Raw genomic sequence first — 23,828 nt, 5'->3', positions numbered from 1 at the left:
TGTTGCGAGGTGAGGGTGCGCCAAGGGCTCCCGGAGGGGCGAGCGAGAGAAAGGCGCCTTTCTGTGACAGGCACCACTTAAAAACTTGGCTTAAACAAAAAGCAGCACCAAATCCCAAAACTTTACTCGCTTTCGTGGTTCTTCAAGCTGCTTCTTACACTCTCTTTCCCTAATGATGCCCCTTCTCTCGGTAAACAACTGGTCCTGGCCCGTGCCAACCCGATTGCTTAAGAAAAAAGCCTTTACAAAACAACGATGTTTTTGAGAGGTGCAGAGGATGATGCTTCTGTGATGTGAGGTATTTTGGCTGTTCTGTCTTCTTCTTTCTTTTATTTTCCTATGTTTTCAAAATCATCTTAGTTTGGAGCATGATTTTTTTGTGGACTAGCTTACTGAGTTAAAGAAGTTGGTCACAGGATATACTTCAGTCAGGGAAAGTTTCTCTTCCACTTAATAAATTCTTGTGCCCTTTTCCCGTTAGGTCCCAGCCCCTCTTTTCTACCTGCCAGGATCGTTTACACCGTGTCCAGCCTCTTAATACACCTGTGATTAAAAGATGTGGGCTGCAGGCCTCCTGTCTTAGAGAGCTGATGTCTGCACAAGCACTTGAGGAATAAGGCATTTCTGCTCTGGGTGAAAAAATAGCACTAGTTTTGTTTTATGCTAACAACCACATCTTTGGATTGTAGAAAATATGGAAGCTTTGGTGTAGTTATGAAATAAATTACTTAATGTCACTTAGCTTGGCTGGAAGACTTTAAACCACTGGAGAATGTGTAGGTATTTTCGGAGTTTTCTGCAGTAAGGCGGTAGTCATAACTCATAGTTTTATGTGTAACTTATGAAAGGCAAATTTCAGCTTTTTCAAAATGCTTGATTTTATGAAGTGTTAAACAATACTTGGAGTCTTCACTTCTGATTTGATTTTCCTTGGATTTGTGGCATTGCATTGTGTTTGGAACTGAGCTTTTACTTAAAACAGATTCATCTGTTGTATGCTATATCAGGCATGTATCCCCTATATCCTGAGTTTTGAGATGTAAGTAGATTTTTTTTTTAAATTAAAATTTAATGAAATTAAGCCTTAATATTTAAAAGTATGAATAATAACAGTATAGTGTTATATGGAGATACCTGCATTTGCTAAGCTAGAGGGCTATGGAGTAGAAAGGGAGAAGCACTGGGTTGTTTCCAGAGGTTTTGTGAGCATCACTTCATGGAATTCCGTGTATGCAGCATCCGAGTGTTTGCATGGATTCAGGAGACATGATGGGTAATTCTAAACTTCATGAGAACTTGACATACCGATATCTATAAAATCTGTGTATTAACTTCTTTGATCCTAGCTTTTGCAGTTGGTTGGTAACCTTCAGTTAGTCTTGGAGAGGGATGGTTTGAAGAAATGGTAACTAGTCTGCATTGTTCTGCAAGTAAATAATAAGTCATAACTCTCCTTGGTACGGTGAAATGGTGGAGTGAAACAGTGAACTCTTAACTAAAAGTTTTTCTTATGAAGCAAGTTAATTATTTCTTCTCTTTCTTATGAAATTTTCTATAGTCATAGAGAAATTTGAACATAAATGTTTGAAAGGCTTCATTTGGTAGCCTTGCCCTGAGTTCACTACATATTTGCTCTGCTATTGTTGGCAAAACTGAGGCCACAGTCCAGGGTAATCCCTTACTCAAGTGCCTTATTTGCTGTCACTTTACTACCCTCCTGGGACTACAGAGCACTATTTTGGTAGTGTTTGGGTAGCACAATGTGATAACATAAAGTAGATAGAAAGGAGACTGTTCTCTGCTGGTGTGTCTCTCAGTGTTTTGTTGACAGGGCTTTAATGTGTGTTAGCAATAATTTAGGGGGGATAGCTTGAGCAGTTGTGATGCTCCAAGGAGGAAAATAAGATACAAGTAGTATAAAAGTGAATTTAATCTAATTTAGGAATGCAAATGCTAAAATATATTGAGTATAAGTTGGATAGGATTTGGACTGAAAAACAGAATGGAAATTTGTTATGCGACTTAACTGTGTGTTTTGTACTGTCAAGTAGTAAAAAGAAATATGAAACTTAGAGTTTCCTCTTTTTTATGTTTTTTATTTTTCAGAAGAGAAATAATTATATCTGTAATGTTCCTTATCCTTATGTTTATTCCAAAATCTGATTTCATTCCATTTTAGTGTACACTTAATTTTCTGGAAATAAATACCAGTCTTCAGAAGACAATAGTTATACTTGATGCAAAGGCCCGAAGTTTTCACAGCCTTGGTCCCGATGCCTCCCAATCAATTTGTAGTAGCAGACAAGGAAGTATTCTTGTAAGAAAATAATTCTTGAAATTTTTTGTCGACCATTTCAGATGACAAGTTACATACAGCAGGATGTTTTTTTAGAAAAGAAGAAGATTGTGCTTGTAATGGGATATTTATTGTCCAGGTTTAAAAAGCAGCTTCATACCACTCAAATATGTTTTTGATACAGCAGTATATAAACATTCATGATACACGATAGGTTCCTTCTTTTATTATTATTTTTGCTTTTTCCTCTGGAAATAATCGATTTCTGAATTAAAACACTATACTATGGAAGTTGAATAAATTTCTGTGTTAAAAATAGTTACATTACTTTTGAAATAAACATTTAAAAACTCAAGGCTTTGGGGTTTTCGTTGCAGTAGGTTTTTCCCCAACAGTAGCTGAATGATCTTAAGCTATTGAAACAAAAACCTGACACCTACTTCAGCTTCTCCTGGTGATTAAAACCAAAACAAGCTGGCCTTGAATTATTGCCCTGGATGAAAATGGAAACCTGACTGTATGTAAAGTGCTGACTGATATGTCAAATATATGAAGAAGGGTACACAAACTTTGCTAGAGTCTCCACAGATTGAATTGAAAAAGGCCACATGGAGCAGAATCGGGCTTAGTCTACTTTTTTGTGAGAATTAAAACTTTCAGATCAGAGCATTAGAAATTTAGTTCTCTGCTTCCTTAAGCTCGCTAAAATAAAAGTTGCTCCTACTATTTTCTTTTGCCAGTTTTCATGGTCTTCTGACTCCTGCTTTTGTCATGTACAGGCATGCAAACAAGAAGCATCTGCAACTCCAGACAATTTCAGAAAGCTTTGAGGTATATGGCTTTGCAAATCTGACTGCTATTCATTAGTCTGTAATGTGGATTTAAGAACCTATCTTTACATATTTTTATTATTTAAAAGATTAATAAACTGTTATCTCTCATGAAATTTTCTTCTGGAAAATATTAAGATAAAATACTTCGGAAATTATTGGTCCTTTTCTGTGTCCTTAACTGTTCACATAACACTTTGGGCTCTGAGGAACTCAGTTGGCTTCATTTATGACAAGGATGTAAGCCACATGTTACCTAAAAAATTCTTCCTTGCTTGCTACATCACCAAAAAAACTGTGCAAGTTAAATGTAAGTCTTTATTTGTTTAGCATGGATGTGGGAACATTGGCTGACTTGTTTTACCTCTGACTTTATACGCTATTGAAGGAATTTGAAAAAAAAGTCTTCTTGCTCGTAGGATGCTGTATATTGGTATCTTCCTAAGGATGCTGTGTATTGGCATTTCTGTCCAGGTGCTGCTCCCCTAACATTGCTTCTTTTTGCGTATATATAGGGCACATAGAAAGCCTCTCATGCTCTGTCTTCTGTGAAACATTCTTTTTGTAATCTGCCAAGTTTAATAGGTTGGCAGTTTAAAAAATTCTCAGGTTTGTAAAGTGTGTGAGTTTTTGTTATCAACACTAAATAATCATACTGTAAACTGCTGTAAAATAGTTTTGCATGAGAACCATTTTCTCTGGCGGTGAAGATGTAAATAGTGGATGTTAGTGATTTTTTTCAGAGTTCATTAAGTGTTTGGTAGTTAAAAATTTAAACAGTAAAAATGAACCTGTGTGTATTGTTAAGTAAATCATACAGATATGTAGTATTTTTCTTTATTTCTCAGTGCAATGTATAATCAGAAACTGTCTTTGTATCATATATATGATACTGAACTGTAAGTGGAGTTGTATAAGGTTTTCATGGTCTTGAGTTAATGTGGTGAATGCATCTGGCAGATAAATTGATTGATTAATTTTAGCATTTGAGATTGCAGACTTAATAACTTTGGTATTTTTCCTCAAGGATATTTTGTATTGCTTAAAACAGTACATTGAGTTCTACTCTGGATGACAAAATTGTTGGAAATGAGGTTCCAGTCAGGCTTAGTTTTACAGTGTGTGATCTCTTGTTTTTCTTCAGTAGTTTTATTCTTAATTAGTCTTGACGTTTTCTGGTAAATGTGCTAAAACAGTAGTTTTGTAGGAGTCTTGAGTAGGTGATTGTTTTTCCTTTTCCAAAGCAGTCTGCATTCCTCAAATATGTTGAGAACATAATAGTAGGCTATTCCAAATGTTTCTGAAGCATATTTGGTCCCAAGATGTCTCCAGTACAGTGGTCAAGCTTGCTTTCTCTCTTTGTTTCTTCTGATTTAGGGAGTCCTGTCTCCCCCGGCTTTGCCTCAGTAAGTGCTACAGAACTGGGCAATTACGAACTGTAATGTCGACTATGTTTTTGGCATCAGTAATGGGTTTTAATACCCTTGGAATCCCTTTGGGTTGGTAATCAGGTATCAGATTAAGAGTTTTGATAAAATAGAGAAACAGAAATGAATGGCATCAGGGTAAAGGTTTTTGATTACAGAAGATGTGCCTTCGAGGATGAGATATATGGAAGCCGTACTCCAAAAACAGGGTAGGCAGCTTTTCAGATTGATGTTCTTTCAGGAGCCGGTGGGAACTGAGCAAGTGAGGAATTCTCTCTGTATTCAATGAACAGAAGCTGTTTGTGCAGGAATACCGGTTTGGGTGAAACTTGTGCTGGGGAAGATTTCCAAGCTGGAATTTTGGTCAGCCCGAGGAGACCGACTCCAGAATAGTCGGTTTGTGTATTCAGAGGTAGGAGTCACTAGTTATGTGTGAGAGCTTAAATCTGGGTCTGTGCAGGGTAAGTGCCTGGTGGCTTTTTATGTTCCTTTCCCTCCCTGTTTCTCTTCAGTGGAAAGTAGAGGCAAAACCAGTTCTGATCCAGTGCACTCTGAAACACTGACTTTTCTCCTCTTTTTGGCTTTTGAAAGGAAGAGAGCTGCTGGTTAGTAGTAAGTAATGCTGGGAAGTAATAAAGTATTAGCCATAGGCCTTTGGCATGATTTTGTGCAAAAAATATAGTTACTTGGGAAAATAGTTACATATAAGTGTAAATACTCTGCAGTCCCTTACTGCAGGGATCAAAGAGAATCTATGCTGACCAATGGCACCAGTCTTAATTGCAGTCTAATCCAGCAGTGATCAGAAGAAGACAGTGAAGGGAAGTTGTTACATCAGTACTGACTCAGATGTCCCGTGTATTACAAAAATTAGTGCTTTTGGAATCTGCAGCGTTTTAAATGTTGACAGAGAAAAAAGGAACAGAATTTCAATGTATCAGCATTGAAAAGTACGCATCTATTCTCCCTATTCCCTTTTTTCTGAATTGGACTAATACTTTTTTTTCATTTTATTTATAGTTTGTGTTTAAATTTATGTCAGAGCGAACGGGAGAAAAAAAAAGTCAGTGTGCTTGTACGTGGCTCTTTTTGTCATGCTTGAACTTTGAAGCTTAGCTAGCTTTTGCAGCTGGGCTTCTATACTCCTGGCTCTGCAGAAATCTGACCTTGCTCTGGAGATAGCTATCTTAAGGGGTCTGAGTTTGTGTAAATGTAATAGAGCACATTACTTCATAGAAATAGTGAAAATTTTATCTTTGATCCTGCGTATGAGAATTTATACCCCAATGTGAAGTTGCTCAGTGTAAGGCCCAATTTTTTTATGTGCAAGCTGAACATAACCTACAATGCACAGTCCCACTGAGTTAAATGTCTGCTTACAATTAATTAATTAATTAATTAATCTGTGTTGGGTTAGGACTGAATATTAGCAAAATCAGATTTTTTAGGGCTAATGATTTTCTGCTTCTGTGGAACATTATTTTAAAAAACCGACCACCACAAAAGAACCTTGGATCCGAACATCTTCCCATGTGCATCAGGACAAAACAGTGTCTGTCTAAAAACTTTAATTAAAATATTCTCCATCAGATTTGCTAGTGGGGGTAGTGAGCCGTTTCTGTCTGCAGGTGATCAGAGCGTAGGTGTAGGAGGAAAAAAAGAACTTCCCGATCTTAATCATGAATAATTAAGTGTCTCTCTCATTTTGACCCAAAATGAGAAAATTTGCATGTAGAGTTAGCTTTGTCAGAACTGGTATAGTCCTGTAAAAAGGTTTTATTCTGACAAGTCAGGACTTCATGAAAAAGATGGCTAAGCAGCTTTGCCTATGCAGTCAAAATTCTGTTCCCACTCTGGTCAGTGTCTGAGTTGTGCAGAGTTATTGTATGTGCCTTCTTAAAAGCACTTCTTGGACTTAAAAGAACTGTGAATTTAGAAATCTATTTAATATTTCACAGTATGTTTTAGGGGAAACAAAATGTTAAGGTAATTTTGTGAGATTAGGAGATAATATTCTCTCTACAGGTGTGTTTACCCTGTGTCTTTGACAGTACTTTTTGCACAGCCGTCTCCTCTTTCCCATATGTGGATAGACTCTAAACCATAAAGAAGCTAATTAATTTACTCTGTTCTTATTAGACCTCCTACCAGTGAAAATGGGAAGGGAAATATTTTAAATAAGCTGTATTTTACATTCTCACTTTCCAAAAAGCAGAACTTGAATTACTCTTTGCAGTGGGTCCTAAGACCTTGGAGGGGCAGCCAGGCTGAACATGTGAGGGTCAATAGACACACACAAGGTGGGACTTATGCTTGATCTGGGTTCTGCTGCTGGAGCATGTTCCAGGGGAGACTGCTTAATTACAGAGGTACTCAATGAGGAAGAAGATTTCCCCTTGGCCACCTACCTGACTTAAGATCACCCAATCTTTAAACAAGGAGAAGGAAGTTCATTTCCCATCTCTCCACCTCCTGCCTTCTGGTTTGTTGTGTTGTACTGGCATGTCTGCAAAATAAACCTTACTTTCTGTTTCACTGACTGGATCTCTTTTCCTGATCCTGAAAGACTGATCTTCTGTAGCTGATACTGTTTGACAATCTCAGTTGAATTGTATCTTGTTAAATAGCATAGATGTTCCAGAATAGAAATGAGATACAACTGTGTAAGGGTAGGTTCCTTACACTTGTTGTATTAAATGCTCTTTTGCCTTTAAAATGGATTCCCAAGTGTGCAAGAGTGAAATAATGGTTGTCACTGTTATTTATTTGGAAACATCTAATAGGTGGACATTGGGCCTATCGATGTGATGGACAAAATGTATGTGCAATGAAATACAAAATTAAATGTAAAAATATGTAGCTAAAAATTCCCTTGTCATTTGCATGTACAGGTTTTACAAACTGCAAGCAGTACAGGCTGCATTTCCCAGTGATGTAAAATATAGAATGTAACAGTGTGTTAGGTAGAGCCCTCATTCAGAATGTGAGATAGCCAAGGTAATTTTCCACTTCTATCCTTTCTGTATGAGGACTACCTTGAACAGCAGCCTTTTGGCTGCTCTGTAGTGTGAAAAGTTTTCTAGTCCTTCTTTTAAAGCTGTTCAATAGAAGATAAACAGAGCTGAAAAAGGATAGGCTAGGTAGAGATGGTATGTTTTTCTCATCTCAGTGGAGGAAGCAACTGCCTTGTCAAGGGAAAACCTGAGACTGACTTTCTTGTGCAATTCATCCTGCATCTGAAACTGTTGCTGCACAGTAGTGTATCTTAAGAATAAGTGAGAATCTCCCTTTCACAGTGTCTAGGACCACTGCCCAAATAATTTGTAGATTGATTTCCATTGTTGCAAGCTCCTTATATCTGGAGGGATGCTATGATCATTCTTCCACTTCTCATGATGCCCATAAAAAGAAGCGATTGCCACTGAATTTTGTGCGGCATCGCTCTGTGAAGTGATGATGGACAGTTTTAGAACATGCCTGAGGAGGCAGGTGAAGGTGTTAACCACGAGGTAGCCACTGATACTGTTCTTTTAACAATAAGTACTTCTCATTTTATATGCAAAAAATAAGGCTAAGGGCTACTGAGAAGCTCTTAATTAAAAAAAAAAAGTCCCTCTGAAATTCTGGTACTTCCTGGATTAAGCTGCTCCTGGTATGTGAAAGGAGAAGGCTTTTGATGGAAAACAGTTTAAGGTCCTCATGTCTGTGAGTTTTAAGGAACCTGACTGTTCTAGTATACCCAAAGTACTTGCAGCTCCTGTTGATTTTTAGAGGGATTGCTTATGCTTAGGTACTAAAAAAATAATCTTAACTTGGACAAAAGTTAGATCTTTTATGTCTGTTGTAGGTAAGATAGTTGTAATTCTGACCTTTGCAGTTTGTCAGAATGTACTTTGCTTTCAACTGTATTTTTGGAAAGCAGGCCATCAACCTCAGATCTGTTCTGTTGCAAGCAAAATGTGATAGGGGTTGTGAGAATGCTGTGTGCCTTTCTAGAGACACCAGTTTAGCCAACTCAGAGTTTGTGTCATACAGAGCTTAAAGTCTGGGCCTTGGCCTATTTGTTAGCCTGAATTTACTTTCTTTGCAGGTCAAACTTTAATTATTAGTTTAGAACTAACCATGAAGGGTGTGTGTCGATGTGTTTTTTGTTTGTTTTGGGGGGTTTCTTTAGGTGGGGAGGAGGAGACTAGTTTTTTGCCTTCCTCCATAACTTTGGTGTTTTGCTTTTATTTTTTTCTGCATATTTTTAACTTCTTTAGATATATACTACTGTTGGTCTTCTGCTCCTCATCCTCCTACCTGATACGTCTTTGTACTGTGACATGGATTATTCATTCACTTATTGCTTTGATAAACAAAACACTTGGGCTAAAAGGACTTTTAAAATATCTTCTGAATTGTGAAGTTTTAAAGAAATTCAGGGAGCTGAATCATGACTAAATAGAGGACAGTGATAAGAAGGTATACTGAAAGGTTGGGTATGTCTCAACAGAATGATGAAACCCGAGGTCTTGTGTTTGACTTCTCCATTGTCAGCAAACCCCTGAAAGGGACCTCAAGCTTTAACTCTCGCAGCATGTGGCAGTTTGCTGCTGCAGTCAGCTACTGGAGTTGTGCTTGTGCTGTTGCCTTCATAGAGACATGGGGGAGATTTCAGATTTAAGTTGGTAGGTATTTACCCAGAACCCCAACAGGTCACCCCCCTGCGCCCATCATTCCACTTTATGAAAATTCAGAATTTAGGTTTCAGAATTAAATTACCTTAATTTCACTTTATGGTGCATATTATTCAGCTTATTAATGCACCTAAAAAAATTGAAATTAAGCTCTCTATGTTCTGACTCATGGAGTGTTGAATAGAGCATCGAGTGTCTGTGCACTAACATTTAAGTGTCGAACACAGAGACAGCAAAAATGTCCTTAATTAAGCCAATAATTCTGTCTGGAATTTCGAGTTTGATTGGTATACTGTAAGTAAGTGGTAGGACCATACATTTTAAAGGATGTTGGAGAGTAGAATTAATGTAAACATTTTTGTTCCATATGTGAGACAAGAAAGAGAATTGGTCAGGCAACTCTTCTGGCTTTTCTCAACTTCTGTGTTCTTAGGCTTTGAACCTTAATGAAATCATCTACTATGTTTCCTATATAAATGGTTCAGATAAAGGTTATAAAATTATTTTTCTCAGTATGTTCAAGAAGGGAAACACAAGAGACTTTACTTACTGAGAGAAGTTGTCTGATTATTTTAGTGATAATTTTTTAAATTTTCCAGGAAGTAAAATTGTCAGTAGAATTTGCTGATCACTTCAGGAATAAAGACTCTCTAATTTTTAATTAACATGATACATAGAAAATGTTTTTTAGGTTTTTTGTTTTTTGCTAGTGATTTCTTACTGTAGTGATATAAAAAATATCTCGTAAGCCTAAGCAGAAATTAAGAAAAAGTCACAGTGACAAACCACTTTTGCTTCTAATGACATGTGTGGTATCTTGAAGATTGGAGGTAAACATCTGTATGTTACAATGAAACAGTTTTGTAAAAAGTGTCTGAGTTGTTTTGTGCCACTTTCTTCCTTTGTTTTCGAAATACTTTTGAGTTCCAGAGAAAGCTTTTCCTGAATTTAGAAATGTCCTTGGATTTTTTTTTATGTATAAGAATATAAGAATTTTTGCCATTTCTGCTCCCTTAGTTGGTACGCTACCTATCTTCTTATTTGATAAAACATAAAGAGACTGCAAGGCATACATACAGAACCTTGCATGGTTGAACTTTGTTTCTATAGGAAATAATGCTGAACCAAACAATAGTCTCTGGATGTGAGTTTAACTCTGAACTTTTGAGAAATGACTAGGGAACTTGATTTCTTGACTAGTAGCCTGTACTTTATATGAGGCACTATATTACATTGTTTTTCCTAGTTGTTGTTATTTCAGGGATTGGAATGACCTTGATTGACTAAATGTAATTATTATTTAAATGTAGCCAATGTCTTTTTATCCCAGAACTCCCATATTTCACTCAATGTCTATTTCTGTGTTCAATGAATTATACAGAATGGATGCATATACTTTCAAATTATATGTATGTTATGTGTGCCACTTTGGAAAAATGTTACTGTCTTTAGTAAAAAAAAATGAATTGAATAAATGAATGAAATCTATGAGAATTTCACAAAGTTACTTTTCTTTTACAGTATACACCTGAATAATATTGCTTGTTGGTATTTGTATTCTGTCAGAACTTTCTACTGCTAGAAATTAAAGGTATGAACTGATTTCATGTACACAAAAAAGCAAAGCCATAGAGGTAGAAGTCTGCAGGTTTGAAACATTAAATCGTTCAGTTATATGGCAATCAAAGAGCTTGATACAAGGCAAATATTATGAAGTATTGACATTAAAACTTTTTGTATGATCTGGAGGAGAATGGAGGGATCTTTGTGGCATCTGTGTAGCAAATACATTGTATTTCTCTTTGATAATTTAGTAAAGAAAGTCCCAAAACAGAGGTCAGTCCCTTCTTCTCTGTGATTCTGAGGATTGCCCTTTATTAGCTGCTTCTTCCTCCTCAGCATGGAGATTTCTCGCCATGGGTGAACTCTGTACAGATGTTGTGGGAGATAGCTTTCCACTTTTCTTTTACTTTAATCATGCCACTGTGCTCTTGACCTTCAGACCATAAATAGGTTCATTTAATCCTTCCATTTGTGTAGAGGGTTAACTGCATTATAAAGGATTGCTGCATCTTAGCTTAAATTAAGAGGATAGAGTGTTATCTTCTAATGAAAGAGAGCTTTTATTCTTATTGAAAATGACGTGGTGAAAGTGGTGGGGTGATAGCTGCAAAAACATCAGAGATTCTACGTGGTCATACAAATTTAAAGGGTCATTCAGCCTCAGTCAGAAACTATGCCGGAGGAGGCTACTTTGAAGCCACAGGTGCAGCCAGAGTCAGTCTTGAGATCCAAGGCAGAATGGTAGGTACAAGGAAGTGTAAGACTGCAGTGTACTGCTATTTGTTCAGGCCTTCTAGGCCAGCTGAAAAATAGGAAAATGCATCTTCCTTCAATCACAGGTTCTCCACTTGTAGTACATGATTGTGCTTGATATAGCAGAAAAATGGAATCCTCTTTTTCTATATAGTGAATTTTCAAACCAGTCTCTATTTTGAAAACTTGTTTCAGCTGCTTTCGTTTCAGCTTGTGTATTTGTTAGACAGATATCTGTTGAATATATTTGTCTTTTAGATTTTAACAATATTTCTTTTGTTTCTACTAGAATATTTTAGATAACTAAATTTGGATTATCGTTTGAAGAATTCAATTACTAGGTTTTTGGGGTATCTTTACAAGGGTGGGGTTTTTTTTTCCTTTTTGGATATTTTGAAAATAATTGTATTACCTTGAGATAATTTGTGCAATTTTTTTTCCTTTCTGTTTTTCATGTCTTTCATGCCAGGTGGATGTTATGGGAATAAAGGGCAATTACATATGGTTTTGCTTGTCTGTCAGATAAGCATAAATGTAAGTGGGAAGGTGATCAGTTTACCACTTGCTGGTCAAAATACCTGTTTTACAAACACAGGCTATGAAGCCACCTGTTGGCTAGATAGTTGGCTAGTGAGGTGTTTAAAATAAAAGTCAGATTTTGTTGGGTTTTTTTCCCCTGTGAATGTGACTTTATAGCTCTCCTGATACATAGTTTTTTCATTTTTGCTCAAGAAGAGAGTATCCCATGTTGCACCTTAAGGAAAGCATAAGTATCAGTCATGCTCGCTTGGTGCTATAGTGTGCAAAAGCTACTTCCTCTGTCTTCATTTTCATGTCAGGTAACTGGGACAGGCAGAAGCAAACATGATGACTATAACAAATTAACAACTCGTAATTCAGGGAGACTGGCAGTATTTAAAAATTAGTAGGATAGTGAGGTGGTGATGCTGTGTAAAACTATAATTTTCAGCAGAAATATGAATCACAGAATCACAGAATATTCTGATTCGGAAGGGGCCCACAAGGTCATCAAACTCCAAATTCCTGGCCCTGCACAGGACACCCCAAGAATCAGACGACGTGCTTGAGAGAGTTTTCCAAATGCTTCTTGAACTCTGTCAGGCTTGGTGCTGTCACCACTTCTCTGAGGAGCCTGTTCCATTGTCCGACCACCCTCTGGGTGAAGAACTTTTTTCTAATATCCAACCTAGGCCTCCCCTGATACAACTTCAGGCCAGTCCCTTGAGTCCTTGTCACTGGTCACCACAGAGAAGAGATTGTGCTTGCCCCTCCTTTTCCCCCTCACGAGGCAGTTGTAGACTGCAGTGAGGTCTCCCCTGTGTTTCCTCTTCTCCAGGCTGAACAGGCGAAGTGACATCATCTGCTTCTCATATGGCTTCCCCTCAAGGCCCTTCCCTGTCTTCATAGCCCTCCATTGAATGCTTTCAAATAGCTTTGTATCCTTCTTATGTTGAAAGCGCCCAGAACTGCACACAATATTCAAGGTGAGGCCGCCCCAGTGCAGAGCAGAGCAGGACAATCCCCTCCCTTGACCGGCTGGCGATGCTTTACCTGATGCCCCCCTGGACACGGTTGGCCCTCCTGGCTGCCAGGGCACTGCTGACTCATATTCAACTTGCCATTGACCAGGACCCCCAGGTCCCTTTCTGTGGCACTGCTTTCCAGCATCTTGTTTCCCAGTCTATACATACAACCAGGGTTGCTCCATTCCAGGTGCAGAATCCGGCACTTTCCCCTGTTAACCTTCATAGGGTTGGTGACTGCCCAGTCCTCAGAGTCAGCGGCTCTTCCCAGTTTTGTGTCATCTACAGACTTGCTTAGTATCCCTTCCAGTCCTGTGTCCAAGTCATTTATGAAGATGTTCAAGAGCACAGGGCCCAGGATGGAGCCCTGTGGAACCCCCCACAGTGACAGGTCACTGATTTGTTGTTACCCCATTCACTCTTACGTTCTGTGCTCAATCCATGAGCCAATTGCTCACCTACCACATGATGTATTTATCCAACTGTGAGCTGGACATTTTGTCCAGAAGGATACTGTGAGAGACAGTATCAAAAGCTTTGCTGAAATCCAAAAAAAAATACATCAGCTGGCATCCTTTGATCAGCTAGGTGGGTTACCTTGTCATAAATGGAAATCAGGTTATACAAGCAGGACTTTCACCCCATAAAGCTGTGCTTGACTTACGACTGCATTGTCCTTCAGGTGTTTTTCAATACCTCACAGAATAATCATGCCCACAATGGTACCATATGGTACAAGGCTTCTCTTTCTGTTACTTTTTCTGTATTTTCCTCTTTCCCTTCACAATGTCTTTCCTTCTTTTTCTGGCATTTTTTCCCCGGATGCAGGAAATGAACATATAATGCAACATGTACCCGTGTTAACTGAGTGGTGTATTTCTGTACTGCCTGTTTGGTACATGCCCTGTGTACTGTGGAGTTGATCAGTGACAGAAGTTTGGCCTGAGACGTCGAATATCTGTTCTGATAGCACTGTAGGAAAGATCATTCATGGTACCTGTTTTATTTTCCCTCATCAGAATATCTCTTGGCAGCAGTCCCTTTTCAGCTGGTTTTTGTTCGTGTTTTGAAATTGCACGCAGTGGACAGTGTTTCTCTGCTTGCTGTAGAAATACTAGCCTGAACTTGGAAAGTGAAACCAAAATCAGTATAAGTCAATGTGAAGAGGTAATATTTAGCTGTTGCATGTCTGCCGAGTGTTTTCTTTCCTTTTTTGGGAAGGACTGGAAAACTCTTTCTCACAGTTATATTAGTTAGTCACTAATATTAAAAATGGTCAGATTATTGCTGACCACAAAAATCACTTTGAGAAAATGGTCTGCTTTGTTATTTCTGTCTTTCTGGTGTATGCTTTGAATGAATGGACAGCATTTTTAAACTTATGCTTTGAAATGCATCGGCATTTACAAACAAAGCTGCATTCAGAATTGGGTTTTAGTACCTGCATCCATACAATTAAATAGGTTTTGTTCTTTTCAACACATGTTCCAGGATTTAGACATTTGTGCATACGTCTTTATAGAAAGAAGCACAGAAGTGCAATTTTTTTTGTTTTTACTGAGTGTCTTTTCCATTCTTTCTTTCATTTTCACTATATTAATTTCAAATGCTTTTCTTGTTCTCAAATACGTAGGCACAGAATCTGTTCCTTGCCGAAGGCAGTTTATTACTGTAAACTGTGTACTGGTTTCTACAAATAGCTTTACACAAATCTTAGAGCAAAACTGTTTTAATTTTTTTTCCTTTTTACAGAACGTGGTGATGGTCCGTATTGCTAAATGCATGATAGTTTATAGAGAGAGCATTGTAGTTTTACAACTTTTCAGACTCCTAACATAACTGTCTTACGGTTTAAGAGGATTGCATAAATATCTTGGATAAGCATAAAATCTCCCTGTTATCATGCTGAGGGTACTGCTGTACCTGACAACGGAGAAGAAACATTTTGGTGTATCCAACTTCCGTCAGGATGGAGAAGGGGGATGGACCCTTACTCAGAATGGAATTCTCATATGCATCACCTCCCAGGAAGTCTAATTTTTGCTTATGGAACTAAATTTTTGCTGATAGACAGCGTGCTGATAGACAGTCTTGCAGAATAGTAAAAAATGAAAGCAGAGACTGACTGAGCATTATTCTCTTTCTTCGTCTGCTTCTGCGCAACTGTGTGAACACTGTAAGTGAAGGTTTATTTGCACTCAATGGATGTGATTCCCTGCAATGAAACACATGCACACATCAGGTTTCTTTAGTGACTTCTCTCAGCTGATTCATCAAAAATGTTCCACTTTTATCTTTTTCAGTGGCTTGGCATACATCGACCTGCTGGGTTATTTTTGTTTGCTTCTTTACTCCTCACTGTTAGTTCATCGGGGTCTTAGAGCCAAATTGTGGCTTTCTTTTTCCTGGTATTTTTTCAGCATGCTTGAAAAAATTTATTAGTAGTATATTGTATTATCATATGTCTGCTTAAAAGAAAGTGATGAAAAGTGGTACTTGTGCCCATCTTTTAGTAAGTGTATTAAAAGTACAATCTACTTGGTTACCTGTTGGTTGTTGATTCCTAGTTTGTGAGAGATCTAGCAGGAATGGCTGAAGTGCTTGCTGGCTGTCATCCACCCAACTCCCCTGGAATTTCCCTTCTCCAACAGCATCTCTGGTATTGTGATGCTGTATGGATTCTTGAGCCAGTACCAACTGGTGCTGACTTCAGTTTAACACACCCCAGGCTAGGGTGTCTGCGATAGTTCGGAAGTAGGCATGCATCCCAGTCACTCATCCTTGGATAGGGGAGATGTAACCTTGGCTGAGGTCTGTTACTATTAGTAACTGGTTTTACCTGTTGTTGTGATGAAATTCTTGTAGTTACAAGGCTGTATATACACATATGAGCCATAACAGAGATGCCATTTAACACTCTTAGTTACTCCCCGGAGGAAAACTACCAATCAGATAGAAATATTCTGCCCTGCAACCAAATATGGGAAAGAAGAGCAGGATTTACTGCAAGCAGCCATGGATTAAGTAGTGTTCAAAGAAAAAAAATGAAAAAATAAAAAAAAAAATCAGGGAAATCCAGATGTTAAGGGGCATCCTTTTTCAACAGCAGACCAGAGACAAGCAGTTAGGGTGTTTAGACTTTTTCAGTGGCTCTGTTCCTGGTTTTGCATACATTTAATTCCACTAATGGTGGTGAAGAATAATTTCTTTGTGTCAAGTTTTTATTATTTTACCCCCCTTTCCTACATATTTCCAAAGGTGTACTTTGCTTATTCTCTGCTAAAGATTGCTAGTCATGATTAGGGTTACTCTATACTGTGTTAGAACATTAGTGTCCATGGACTATTTTCTCTTTAAGCTTTGTAAAAAGAGGAAAAAAAAATAGGAGAAATTCTATGACTATATGAAATGCTGTTGGTTGGTTTGTATTAAATTGTAATCACTGTAAAACCTGTTAAATTATATTGGCCTCTAGAGCAGCTGACCATACTTTTCTCAACTGTTCAAATCTTAGATGGTAAAAATTTAAATCTGTGGTGAATAACATCTACTCTGTGTTAAGGTCATTGATTAGTTAGCTTAAAAATAGGAGGCTTTAAGTATGTAAGTATAATGATGTAAGTATAATGTACTGTCAGATGAGCTTCTCATCTGTTTTTTCCTTGTTCAAATTTTATGTGAAGGTGTACATCTGAGCTTCTCACTAACTAGAAAAGCAGGTATGCAAGTCAGAAGGGCTTTTATAAAATTTGCAATCATATCAGGACGGTGTTCATCCATTAGTAAGCAAGCCACTGCTAAAACAATCTACCTTTTTTTGTTTTCAAGGTATACGAATATGTAATGGAATTTAGATTGCTTCATTTAAAGACTCTTCTTACTAAAAAGCAATACAACGTAGGAATTTACTTGAAGCTCAGGGAAGGGAAAAACCTCACCATCTTCAGTATGATAAGGGCGTGTGTAGTGAAAAAGCCAAAAGCTGCCATGTAGTGTGTATGTTCTATCAGAAACTGATGGTGTTTGAAATAGATATTGAATCTATCTTTACATAATGAGTATTTTATGTGTAGTTTCTGTACCCATATAGACTGAAACTGAAAATACGTAGAAGGAAATATCTTGGTTTGGTATTTTCTGTACTGGTTTGAAGACAACTTCTAGTGATACTGACTTCAGTATTGAAGTAAATTTGATGGGAACAGGTATGGACAACAACTTCTTAGTAATTCATATTAATAAGTATATGAACTTTGGAGAAAATTTAGACACTTATGAATTTCCAAAGTATATCACTTGAAATCTGTATTACTTAAGATGCTGTTTTTGACATGCTCTTCCAAAGAATGCATGAATATATTTCAGTGGGAATTTGGGGGCAGCAGGAGAATGACACCTCATACTTCTGCAGATAATTAGACTAGGCTTCATTATGTGATTGCAATGAGAACCTGGTGCTTGTCATGCCCAGGAATGCAGAAACCTTTTTGCTTTCAAGATATTTTTATTTTTCTTAATAATTATATTAAAATACAGTAAATTGAAGTTGTAAATGGTGTAAGTTTTATGATATGGTAAGAATAAAGATTATATATTTCTAAGGGACAACCAGACTTTTCAGGAATGATGCATCTCTGGATTCAAAAAAATCAAATTCAATGCTCAACTGTTTCACTTTATGGAAATAAGTAAGCAGATTAACATTTATTTTAGGAAAGTTATCTGAAATAGCATTGATTAAAAGTTCCAAGTAATTTTTATGATGGTATTTTTATTAAACATTTTAAGGACAATTTTTTGTTCAGCCATGAGTTGTATTTTGCTGCATGTTTCCAGTACGATGTTCTCTGTCACAACTCTTTAAAGTTAATTCTGATTTATTTCTGTAGTAGTGCATTTTGGCAGCACTGTTTATAGTACTTATCTCAGGAAATGAGTATGCCTAACCTAAAAGTGTGAAAAAGATAAGAAATTAATAAAAACCCTATAAATATAGTGAAGCTTTTTGTTGATGTACTTTTGTGAACACTGTTTCCAGATAGCTATGTGGTTACAGTCTGCTGAAACTGTTTTGTAACATCAAACTGAAACTACTCTGAAGTGTTGGAGTATTCAAATTAGATTTACTGAAACTGATTTATATATATATATATATTTAAAACTTTCATAATTTTTCATACATCAGTGCTGACCACCATAATATTTAATATACGATTGCATGACCTGCTCTTCAGATTTCTGAGAAGCAGCCTGTTAAGTAAAGTCTTAGCCTTAATTATCTTAATTAATAACTTCACATTTGTGTGTGATTAATAAATGTTGTTCTTCTTCAAAATGAGGTGTACAAATTTAGTTTACATTATGCAGAAAGGGAGCACGGAGTTTGCTGGGTAGTAATTTGGTAATTTTTATCCAGAGGCCTGTATTTTGTCGACCTGCATAATAATAAAGATTTCAAGATGCAGACTTTCATAAGAAAGTTCATAAGTCAGAATCTCATTCTGCCTTGTTATTCTATGTGTTAAGATCTCATTCTCTTTCTGGATTTGATTAATCTCTCATTTTCAGTCTGTGTGTTCCAGGTGTTTCTGCGTACATAGCCACAAGGCTTTGGGAGTACATTGGCATAGTTCAGTCTGTTTATAGTGGCAAATGCCTGCCAGAAAAATTTTTAGAGGTGTTGCTTGTTAGGCTGTCTAAATTCACTGTACAGCAGATGGCACTGGAAGAGCACATCAGTGGGAGACTTCAGTGATGCCGTAATTTGTGCAAAATACTAATGTAGCTGTTGCTGTGCTGAGGGTTGTGAAGAAGTTGCATAGTTCATTTTAATGTATTCCAGGAAGGGGTGCATGCTGGGCTCTTTGGCTTCAGCTCTTTTATATGTATACTGTGGAAAATTCTATACTTGCAAGTGTGAGAGTATCATCTATTGAAGGCTGTTTATACAGCATTTTTAAACACATTGATATGCATTGCAGAATTACTGATATTCTTTAAGTATGTGCAAAGAAAGGAGAGTATCTGGGTCAGTTCGGGTATTTGACTTCAGGGTGTATTTATTTTCTCCTGTCTTGGATAAAATGTGTGTAGGAGGTATCATAGAGTGTATCTCATATGGAAGACTTGTTTAGAGACTTGCTCTCATTGGTGGGTGTATTCAGTTTACTTTGGAGAGCTTTGACCGGACTGTCACTCACTAGATTTTTATCAACTTCTCATGTGTGAATGAACTGGACTCTGGGTAGATGCATGTTGTTTATGTGCTTTATATTTGAGCATCAGATCTTTCTTATATCCTCATATGGAATTTTCAAGGGTACAAATAGTGAGTCACGCGTATCATAGAATATACTGAGTTGGAAGGGACCTATCTAGATCGTTGAGTCCAACTCCTGGCCTTACACAGGACACCCCAAGAATCACACCATGTGCCTGAGAGCACTGTCCAAGTGCTTCTTGAACTCTGTCAGGCTTGGTGCTGTCACGACTTCTCTGGGGAGCCTGTTCCATTGCTCAGCCATCCTCTGGCTGAAAAACCTTTTCCTGATACCAAACTTAAACCTATTTCGACTCTGCTTCATGCCATTTCCTTGGGCCTTTGTCATTGGTTGTGAGAGTGAAGAGATCACTGCCTACTCCTCAGCTTCCCCTCATGAGGATGTTGTAGGCTGCAATGAGGCCTCTCCTCAAACTTCCCTTCTTCAGGTAGAACAAACCAAATGACATCAGACACTCCTCATAAGGCTTCCCCCTCAGACTCTTCACCATCCTTGTGGCTCTCCTTTGGATGCTCTCTAAGAGCTTAATATCTTTCTTATGTTTTGGCACCCAAAACTGCACACAATATTCAAGGTGAGGCTGCCCCAGTGCAGAACAGAGCAGGACAGTCCCCCCCCTCGATCAGCTGGCGATGCTTTGCCTGTTGCCCCCTAGGACATGGTTGGCTCTCCTGGCTGCCAGGGCACTGCTGACTCATACTGAACTTACCACTGACCAGGACCCCCAGGTCCCTTTCTGCAGTTGCTGGTCTCCAGCCTCTTGTTCCCTGGTCTATACTCACAACCAGGGTTGCCCATCCCAGGTGCAGAATCCAGCACTTTCCCTTGTTAAAAGTTCATAGGGTTAGTGATCGCCCATCTGTCCAATTTATCAAGGTCTCTCTGCAGGGCCTCCCTGCCTTTGAGGGAGTCAGCAGCTCTTCCCAATTTGGTGTAGTCAACAAACTTATTTAGTATCCCTTCAAGTCCTGCGTCCAAGTCATTTATGAAGATGTTGAAGAGCACTGAGCTGAGAATGGAGCCTTGTGGGACCTCACTAGTGACGGGTCATCAGTCTGATGTAACCCTGTTCACTGTAAGTCTTTGTGCTCAACTTGTAAGCCAGTTGCTCACCCATCACATAACATTTTGTCCAGAAGGATACTGTGGGAGGCAGTATCAAAAGCTTTACTGAAGTCCAATAAGATTATATCTATTGTCTTTCCTAGATCAACTACGTGGATCACCCTGAAGTAGAAGGAAATCAGGTCTTACAAGCAGGGCTTTCCCCTCATGAAGCCTTGCTGGCTGTGACAAATGACTGCATTGTCCTCCATGTGTTTTTCAGTACCTCCCAGAATAATCTTCTGCATGACTTTGCCAGGCACTGAAGTGAGACTGATAGACCTGTAGTTTCTGGGGTCCTCCTTCTTTCCCTTCTTGAAAACTGGGACAACATTTGCCAGCTTCCAGTCAGCTGGGACCTGTCTGGATTCCCAAAACCACTCAAAAATCATCAAGAAAGGTTTTGTGATGACATCAGCTAGCAATTTGAGGATTCTTGGACAAATCCCATCAGGCCCCATAGATCTGTAGGGGTCCAGCTGGAGCAGCAGATCCCACAAAATTTCAGTGTTGACTATGAGTTGCTCATTCTTGCAGTCATGGTCCTCCAGCTCAGGGCATTGAGACCCCCTTGGTCCATCATCTGTGTTGAAGACAGAGGCAAAGAAAGCATTAAACACCTCTGCCTTGTCTCTGTCCCCGTTTGTGAGGTGACCATCCTCACCCTGTAACAGACCAATGATATTTCTATACTGCCTATTGCCATTAATGTATTTGAAAAAAACTCTTTTCATTGTCCCCCACATTTCTGGCCAGCTGAGCTTTGGCTGCACGAATTTTCTCCCTACAGTGGCAAGCAGAATCTCTGTATTCTTCCCATGTGACCTGACCTTGCTTCCATTGGACATACACCTTCCATTTTTGGAAAAGATTGCCTGCTCCTGTGCCCTTAGGAGGTGATGTTTAAAAACTGCAAAAAGCTGCAAAAACATCTTCCCCGGAGACTTTACTTGCTAGTTCCCTTAGCAGCCTGAAATCTGCTCTCCTCATGTCCAGAGTTGAGGTTTTGTTGGCAATTTTCCTCCTGTCAACAGAAATTTTAAACTCAATCCCTTTGTGGTCGCTTTGGCCAAGACAGCCACCAATCTCCACTTCGCTTGCAAGATCCTCTCCGTTGACAAGCAGCAGATCAAGAAGGGGCATCTTCCTGAGTCGACTGTCTTAGGGCCTGTTCCATAAAGTTGTCATCCAGGTTTTTTAGGAATCTTCTGACTGGGGTTGTGCCAGCTGTGTGATGCTTCCAGTTGATTTCTGGCAAATTGAAGTCCTTCACAGGGACAAGGGCAGTTGACTTCCTTGGAAGAGTCCCATTTGGACAGTCACACATGTTTTTTGATAAAGATGTTGGCTACTAAGGTAGGCTGACAGACATAAAATACTTTTTTGCTCAAACAGGCTCAGTAGTTGCTTTCTGAGTAAAAAGTTTTGACTACTCTGGGTGCTGCCTTAGAGACTGATCTGTTGAGATTATTTTTAGATATTGGATTTTCATTTGTAAAAAAACTCCACATTTTGATACAGAAAGACTAGCACGTGATAAAAAAGATGTGTGAATCATAGTTTGGGGCTTCTTCTTTCCCTAGTCAGCAATGTAATAATGCTCTTTTAATTTCTCCCTAGCTTGGAAGACAGATTTTACTTTTTTGTCCTTCATTGGTTTTTTTTGGTTGGGTGCATCTTTTTTTTTTTTTGCTTTTGTTGGTTTGGTTTTTGTTTTTTGGTTTTGGGGGTTTTTTTGTTGGTTTGTTTTTTTTTGTTTTGTTCTGGGTTTTTTGTTTGGGTTTTTTTGTGGGTTTTTTTGTTTGTTTTTTAGGTTTAGGAATTGCCAACAGTATGATATAGTTTCCACAACGATGGGGGAACATTTCTGGAAAAGTAGAAATAGTGTCAGCTTGTGGGTGTCAGTCAGAAGCAGTTGGAGAACATTGTGGATTTCACAGGTGGAGCTGATATGAGGGTTCCCAGGCTTCCGGTACTACATACACAAAAGCACAGTTAAATTTATCAAATGAACCAACACTTGGTTTAGGAGCAGTGTAGAATCCTGAAGTTGTAATTTTCACTCATTTTGTAGGTTCATTTGCTTACCTATGATGAAAAGAGTACTGTAAATTGGTAAGATGGCAAAATCCAAATGGTTTAAGAATAGAAGGTCAGCAAGACATTTTGAGTCTCCTCTTAACTGACATGTAACTCTGCCTTTATCTGTACTTGTAGGAAAGCAAAAGTAGTGTTTTAACCTTTGAAAAGTCATACCCGTATCTCAGTATCTACTTCAGATTGTTTACGTGGAAGATGTTGTCTTAGGGTTTCATGACTCTTGGTACAACAGGCATCGTGTTAAAAGTGGAAAATAACCTGAACATCTGATAAAATACTGGCTCTGTTTTTTTAAGGTTTTAATATTTGTTTTATAGCAAGAAATTGGTTCTTAGCCTTTTATTTGTTTAGGGAACAATTTTTTGGGGTATGTTTGTTCTTTGCTGATAGGAAGTATATCAGTTTACAGAAACCTTTTAATTTCTCCCCATTGAAAGCAAGGAAAGTGCTATTTAGTTTGGTAATTAAGAAAAGGAAATGGGAGGAACTGAGCATGCTCTAAAGATGGACTTGTGAAATATCAGAGGTTATGACAAAGTCAGAACTGGTCTTTGAAACAGGAAGATGCAGATAGTCTAGGGAATTTGCAGGTAGGACTAGGGTGTACAAATCTAAGTAAATCAAGCTTTACTTTTTATGAAGCAGTGTCCAACCTCCAGCAGCAGGGCTTTACGTCAAATTTTTCAGGGTATTTTGAAGTTCAGAATCCACAGATGCCTCTCATTGCCTTTTACTTTGCTTTGAATATGATCCTTTAGCCTTTGTGTACTTGAGGACCACAAAAGTTGGACAGGACAAGAGTAATAGCCAATGGACTGCTGTTTGGTTATAGTAATCATTCTCCTCACATGTTTTTATGCAATTTTTGAATGCTTATTTAAGAAAACCATATAGTTTAGTTGAAAAACTTATTTCAGTTTATTGCACAGTTTTTTTCTGTTGCTTGTATTGTGATGCCATGGGAGAGAAGTGGGAAGTATGTACATAAGGACTGTTTTACTTTCCCCTCAGTCCACCAGGGTTGGAAGATTTCTTGAAAGATTGAGCTTGCCATGCTTAGATTGGAGCCAGGCTTGCTGCTGCAGTTTGTGCTGCTAACATCACACGTATTTGGAGGTACGTGGAATAATGGCTACTACTACTGGTAGCACATACTTCTGTGGCAGTGGCAACTTCTCTCTCTTCTCTTTCCTGTGTTCTTCTCTCTGCAGAGCTGTTTACTTTGAAAGGTCTAGCTAACATTAAAAAGAA

The 23,828-nt window shown here is 38.3% G+C and overlaps 1 protein-coding gene across 10 annotated transcripts in view; it reads left to right on the top strand.

Moving 5' to 3' along the window:
• Nucleotides 1-23,828, top strand: part of SOCS6 (suppressor of cytokine signaling 6) — a 31,933-nt gene that overhangs the window by 1,272 nt on the left and 6,833 nt on the right. For 3 of the 10 annotated variants that reach the window (XM_017819568.1, XM_017819561.1, XM_017819566.1), the window contains exon 2: nucleotides 23,589-23,693. The exons of 2 other annotated variants lie outside the window; for them this stretch is intronic. The gene's annotated coding sequence lies outside the window, so the exon portion shown is untranslated. Of the gene's footprint in view, nucleotides 1-7; nucleotides 299-4,946; nucleotides 4,950-10,771; nucleotides 10,824-15,701; nucleotides 15,904-20,581; nucleotides 20,621-23,588; nucleotides 23,694-23,828 lie in introns of those variants that run through there. 5 more of the 10 variants (XM_017819563.1, XM_017819565.1, XM_017819567.1 and 2 more) reach the window with 5 other exon arrangements.

Source organism: Lepidothrix coronata, unplaced genomic scaffold (genome assembly GCF_001604755.1).
Source record: "Lepidothrix coronata isolate B3197 unplaced genomic scaffold, Lepidothrix_coronata-1.0 Scaffold75, whole genome shotgun sequence".
Classification (NCBI taxonomy): Eukaryota; Metazoa; Chordata; class Aves; order Passeriformes; family Pipridae; genus Lepidothrix; species Lepidothrix coronata.
Note: the sequence above shows the minus strand (reverse complement) of the source record. Positions and strands in the feature narration are given on the sequence as shown.